Genomic DNA, 7,080 nt, shown 5'->3' with positions numbered 1-7,080 from the left:
GTGAGCGGGGGAAGTCTTTAGGAGTTACTGCGCGGACGTTTTGCTCCTCGTATCATTACGCCTCACAATATAGTCCCCCTTTTTATTTGCTTATAAAATCGACATGCTACATTTCTGGGTAAATATACTTCGCATGAAAACACTTCACGTAACTTTATTTAAATAGGGAACACGTGGAAGAGCTTGGTAGCTTCTATCGTGAGCTTTTTCGGAGCTATGTGACATGTGGGAGAGGCTCCGTTTGCGTGACAGAGCGCGCGGACAAAGACCAGACGGGGATATATTAACTCGACTAAAGTGAGCTAAGAACATATCTCAGTATGTAAAAACGGTGGCCTATTCCTTTAAGCCACATGGATCATTTGCATAATGTAACTTTAAGAAACAGCTGTTGAAATAAAATAACACTAAAGGGAAATGTTTGGATCATCTGGATTTATTTTTCTCCTTAAATGTCTTTGTTTGGACACTATGTTGTTGTTGGACACTAGGGGGCGACATGCACTTTTGTTTGGCCTGCACTCCTCCAATAACTTTAAAGAAGAAGAAAAACAGCTGTTGGTGATGTCACTTCCCTTTCCCCTGTTTAAGGACGGACAGATTGTTCAAAATGCAGCTGAAGCTCTAGTTCCCTAACTGCACAGATCTAACAGTCGACCCATGAAAGGTTAAGGAGTTAGTTGCCAATGTTAGAGCTTAGAGGCGACAATTTGATGGTTTCAGACGCAGCCACGGTGATTTCATAAGAGAGAGAGCTCCGCCCACTTCCTTTAGGTTAACCTCTGATGGCTGTGAAAGTGAAACATTTATGAACTCTTGTAGTATTGCCATAAAAAAAACAAACACATTTTATTAATTAAAAAACACAATGTAATAGACTTTAACCCCTTAACTCCCACCTGAACCGAGCACATTTTCTCCAGTTTGGCTTTACCCCAATCCAAAAGCTTCTGGAAAAAAGGTGGGAAAATAGCGACAGAACTGAGACGAAAACAATGATGATGTGACAAAAAAGTGAGAAAACTTTGACAAAAATGTGACAAAAAATAACAAAAAAACGACAAAAAATTTGACAAAAAAATGGACAAAAAAATGACAAAAAATTGACAAAAATATGACCAAAAAATGACCAAAAAAAGACAAAAAAATGGACAAAAAAATGACAAAAAAATGGACTAAAAAATGACAAAAAATGGACAAAAAATGACAAAAATATGACCAAAAAATGACAAAAATATGACCAAAAAAATGACAAAAAAATCCATTTAGATGACTTTTGTAGATCTTAGCTTTCAAATGAGGTGTTACACTGGCCTACAGGATTTGGGTAAAGCTGACTTGGAGGAAATGCTCTCAGTTCAGGCGGGAGTTAAGAGGTTAATAAAGCATTAGACACGAGACGTGAACGGGGCCACTTTTGGAGGAACTAAAGCCCCTCCCCCCGTCCTGGCCTGGGTCCACCTCGTCCTCAGTCCACTCCTCGGTCACTTCTCAGTTTGTAAATCCTCTTCTGTGTCTGCATTTCACACTTTGAATGAATATAAAAGACGTCATTATGTAATATTCAATCTGTCCTCGCCCCCCTCCCTCGGTGGAGCCCGTGCGCCGCGGACGAGCTGTTCATTTGACGGAGAATATTAAAAAGTTATTAAATTAATGGCTGCTCGCTGGCGCATGTTATTGCAGCGCGGCGGTTTGCGAGGCGAGAAGACGGAGCCCTAAGCTGATTTATAAAGGGGGGGGGGGGGGGGGTGGGGGTGGGGGTGGGGAATCGCCAAATAGAAGCTGATAACCTGTTTTAGTTTGCATAAGTGAGCGCTTTGGCACCAATCCGCTTAGGCCCGCCTCCGCTCGCTCGAGGGGCGGAGTCACTGACCGAGAGGAGGAGAGAGTGAGGTTTGCTTGTTCTTCCGGTGACTCTCCAGTTACATCACATTAGAAGAAGCCGATATAAGATCCATGAAACCTCACTCAGGACATGATTCTGAGACTGAAACTGTGCTAAATGTGTGATGTCGCTGCTCTGGACCCTCTGAGACCCTTAAGTCTGCTTGGAAACTTGGGGTTGTTCGCCTGAAGAAGAAAACAGTAAAAACTCGGCCCCGGAGACTCACGTTTATGTGATATAAGAAGACAATGTGGCTCAGATGTAGCAGCTCTGTCTGTGGAGCTACAGCAGGACTTACTAAAGATCTGCCTCACTCTGAAGACGACATTAATACACACTCAAAAAACACATCCTAAATGTCAATCAATTCCATTTTATTCATAGTGTAGGGCAATGTGTTGAGAACAAAATAACATAAGAATGATAAATGGAAATCAGATTCTCAGCCCCTGGAGGTCTGGATCCAAAATTATAGTCAAAATCAAAGTGACAAATCAGGTCACTGGTTGATCCAAATTCTGTAGAAATTCCTCCAAACGAGTCTGTATCATCCTCAGTCGTGTGTGTGGCCTCCACGTGCCTGAATGCACTCCCTACAACGCCTGGGCAGCTCCTGATGAGACCACGGATGTCCTCCTGAGGGATCTCCTCCCAGACCTGGATTAGAGCATCAGTCAGCTCCTGGACAGTCTGTGGTGCCACGTGGCGTTGATGGATGGACCGAGACATGATGTCCCAGATGTATCTATTGGATTTAAGTCTGGGGAACGGGCAGGCCAGTCCAGAACATCAATACCTTCATCATGCAGGACCTGCTGACACACTCTTGCCACATGTGGCCTGGCATTATCAGGCATCAGAAGGAACCCAGGGCCCACAGCACCAGCATATGGTCTTACAATAGGTCTGAGGATCTCATCCCGGTCCCCAATGCCAGTCAGGGAACCTCTGGCTCGCACATGGAGGGCTGTGCGGCCTCCAATGAAATGCCTCCCCAGACCATCACTGACCCACCACCAAACCGGTCATGCTGGATGATGTTGCAGCAGCAGAACGTTCTCCAGGGCGTCTCCAGACTCTGTCACGTCTGTCACATGTGCTCAGGGTGAACCTGCTCTCATCCGTGAAGAGCACAGGGCACCATTGGCCAATCTGCCAATCGCTGTGTTCTCGGGCTAATGCCAATCGGGCTGCACGGTGTTGGGCAGTAAGCACCGGCCCAACGCCCTCATACCCCCCTCATACCACCCTCATACCCCCCTCATACCACCCTCATGGAGTCGGTTTCTGAGCGTTTGAGGACCAACATGCACATTTGTGGCCCTTTTCCTAGATGGCAGCGCACCTCATGTCCTGCTTGAGTAACGCTAGAATCTACTGAGAGTTAAAGAAGCGAAAGAGCTCTGAGACTCCGGGCTCTTTTAAAACTCTATATTTGGCCCAAGGGAAAGCAGCAAACCTCCTCCATACGTCCTTTAGCGCAGTCACAAGCGCAGCAGTCGTGCACGTGCAAGATGATCATCTCCTGATCAGGAGGACGTCGGGCCACAGTCCTGACTTTGGAGAAACGAGACCCTGACTGAGGGACGGGGGAGACAAATCCCCCATGAGGACAATGAACCATCTCTAAAGGTGCGTACACACCAAAAGCGTCCACGTTTTCAACTTCCATGTTAACTCTATGTAGAGGCGCTTCAACGCGCTTCGAAATGCAAGCAAAGCTGTCCGCGCGTATTAAGCATAGCAAACGCGAGCGGATGAGGAAGGACGCGCGTGAAAGCCAGGGAGAACAGCGCGGTGAGCGAACAGGGAGGCCACGCCCACTGCTTCATGCACTCAAGTAATCCAATCTACACGTGTGTTCATTTATGCCTTGTTAACCAATCAGGGATGCTGACTGGGCTCAGGCGTCTGTTACCTGCAACAAACCATGCCCGAGTCGGACTCGGTTCCGGACTTTGGCCGCTTGGAGGAGGGGGGCGGAGCACGGCTCGCATTTGCTCGTGTTTGCGCACACGCACGGATACAAGCGGCTGTTGTATGGGCGGGTGCATTTGTCACGTAAAACAGTGAGAAAAGGCTGTATTTATCAAACAGAGCAGCGGCTGCCTCGCTCTCGTCTCCCCGGCCCCGACCGCTTCTCTCCCGGGCGGCTCCCCGGACCCCCGGCCACATACCGCTCGTCTCCCTGACCGCTCACTCCCGATGCCCTGGCCGCTTCACGCACGTCTCGGGCTGACTATACGGGAGCGGCTGCGCTTCTCCCGCCCTGTGTCCGAGCTTCTCTGCTGCTGCACCCGGTTGGGCCGCAGGCTTTAGTCGGACAGATAAAACCTGCGGGGGCTTTTATCGCTTGTGACTTCGGTGCGTGTTCGTGTTAAGTGCTTTGTCGTAACGTAAAGTGTAGACTTCCAGGAGTTCGCCAACATAAAGCTGTTTAACCAGTGGCCGAAGCAGCCATGAAGGACATAAACTGAGTGTCAGATCTTCTGTTCTCGTCGCCTTTTTTGAAGGCTGTATATGACTCCAAAGAAAGGCTCAGAGCGCAGGTGCTGCTCCACCCCCCGCCTCAGCTGAGCGGGACAGAGGGACCTGCACTTCTCTATTTCTCTGCTTTATTAAAATCGACTATTAATTATATTCACCATAGCCCTTTTTGTTAAACTGTAGTAAAATGCAAAGAAAAGTGGAGTGAAGAGATTTGACAGGGCTCATAGTAGACATTATTTCACGCAGCTGTTTAAGGTTTTGTTTTCTTCCGCATTATGTTGCGCTGCTGCTGCTCACGTGCACTTGTAAACAACTCCTCGTGTTCGGCCACGGCTCGGTTCGTTTGTATAAGTGTGAGCGCGGGCCGTTCAGGGCAGCCAGGCCTTTCCTCAAACGAGCTGGAGAGTGGCAGGTTCGGATGTCAAGTGTAAGTGCGCCCTGAGTCAACAACCGGTGGCCAGACACGCATCCTATATATGACGCTTGCAAAACTTCACGCGCCAGCAAACAGGCGTTTGTCGCGAGTGTGACGTATGTGAAGCGCCGTTGTTTGGCGTCCAACGAGAGGCAGATGGGACGTGGACGCACGTTTAGTGTGTACGCACCTTTAGGCCAGTGTCCTGCATCTTGTCCATCATGTCCCTCCCGACCTCCCTCGCCACCTCCCTCCTGTCCTCCCTCCCGTCCTCCCCCATGACGGCCGTCCTTCGGGTCAGCGGTTGAGCTTCTTCTCCCAGGGCCTCCGGACAAACGCTCTTTCAATTATTTCTGCAAAATTGCTTTACTTGGTGCATGCCTGATTAAATATTCATTAAGTAAAACTAAGCACTTTTTCTTTGTATATAAGTCCATATTAGATTTGGCTGGCAGGCTGCCTCCAGACACGCCAGGGCTTCAGCATCCCCGGGCCCGAGGGTTCACTCTGAGGGAAACTTCTCCCTCCAACCATTTGCGTTTGGCAGACTTACTTTTCTGGAGGTTATTTTATAAAGCACTGACGACAGAGCCATGGTTCTACAGTGTGACCGAGGGCCGATATTTTAAAGGCCTTATACCAGATTTTTTTTAATAATATCTGTCTCTGAGGTGTTTGAAATGATGACACAGGCCTCACATCCCCACCAACACAATCAGTTCAGTACAGTTCTAATCTAAAACTACCTTACCTTACTTTTACTACCTTAGGAATGTATCAATTTAAAAAGGGTGCACACTATATGCTCACACACATTAGAACACATTACCATCAGACACAAGCTACTTTAGTCTTTTTTTTAGAGGTCCAGCTAGGGTTTTCTGGGCCTTTAAAATTACTTTATGGAGAATTTGAGATGAATTTGGAAAGTCATTTACATAAATAATAAATAGTAGCGGGCCTAAGATTGAGCCCTGTGGGACCCCCCCACATTTAATAATTTCACGGTGTGAATTCAGGTTATTGATGTGCACATATTGCTCCCTAATAATGCCTGGAACACCTCCCGCGGGAGGCGACCAGGAGGCATCCGAAACAGATGCCCGAGCCACCTCAGCTGGCTCCTTTCGACGTGAAGGAGCAGCGACTCTACTCCGAGCTCCTCCCGGGTAACTGAGCTCCTCACCCGATCTCGGAGGGTGCGCCCAGCCACCCTGCGAAGGAAACTCATTTCGGCCGCTTGTATTCGCGATCTTGTCCTTTCGGTCATTACCCAAATCTCATGACCATAGGTGAGGGTGGGAACGTAGATCGATCGGTAAATCGAGAGCTTTGCCCTCCGACTCAGCTCCCTCTTCACCACGACAGACCGATACAGCGACCGCATCACTGCTGACGCCGCACCGATCCGTCTATCGATCTCACGCTCCATCCGTCCCTCACTGAGAACAAGACCCCGAGATACTTGAACTCCTCCACTTGAGGCAAGGACTCCCCACCGACCTGTAGAGGGGAAGCCACCTTTTTCCGGTGGAGAACCATGGCCTCGGATTTGGAGGTGCTGATCCTCATCCCGGCCGCTACACACTCGGCTGCAAACCGCCCCAGTGCAGCTGAAGGTCCTGGTTCGTTGAAGCCATCAGAACAACATCATCCGCAAACAGCAGAGATGAGATCCTGAGGCTCCCAAACCGGACACCCTCCGGCCCCTGGCTGCGCCTAGAAATTCTGTCCATAAAAGTAATGAACAGAACCGGTGACAAAGGGCAGCCCTGGCGGAGACCAACACGCACCGGGAACAGGTCTGACTTACTGCCGGCAATGCGAACCAAGCTCCTGCTGCTCATACAGGGAACGGACCACCCTTAACAGAGGGCCCCGGACCCCATACTCCCGGAGCACCCCCCACAGGGCACCACGAGGGACGCGGTCGAACGCTTTCTCCAGATCCACAAAACACATGTGGACTGGTTGGGCGAACTCCCACGAACCCTCGAGTACCCGATGAAGGGTATAGAGTTGGTCCAGTGTGCCACGACCAGGCATGTCCTAGTGGGACAAGGCCTCGTGGAAGGCCCAGGACACGCTGGTGGGACTATGTCTCCGAGCTGGCCTGGTGTCGCCTCGGGGTCCCCCCAGAACAGCTGGAGGAGGTGTGTGTGGATCGGGAAGTTTGGGCATCTCTGCTGAGACTGCTGCCCCCGCGACCCGGCCCCGGATAAAGCGGAAGAAAATGGATGGATGGATGGATGGATGGTCACATTTTGTCACATTTCTGTCATTTTTC

The sequence above is a fragment of the Gobius niger genome (genome assembly GCF_951799975.1).
Source record: "Gobius niger genome assembly, chromosome: 4".
Lineage (NCBI taxonomy): Eukaryota > Metazoa > Chordata > Actinopteri > Gobiiformes > Gobiidae > Gobius > Gobius niger.
The sequence above is the reverse complement of the archived record's forward strand: the minus strand, read 5'-3'. Positions refer to the sequence as shown.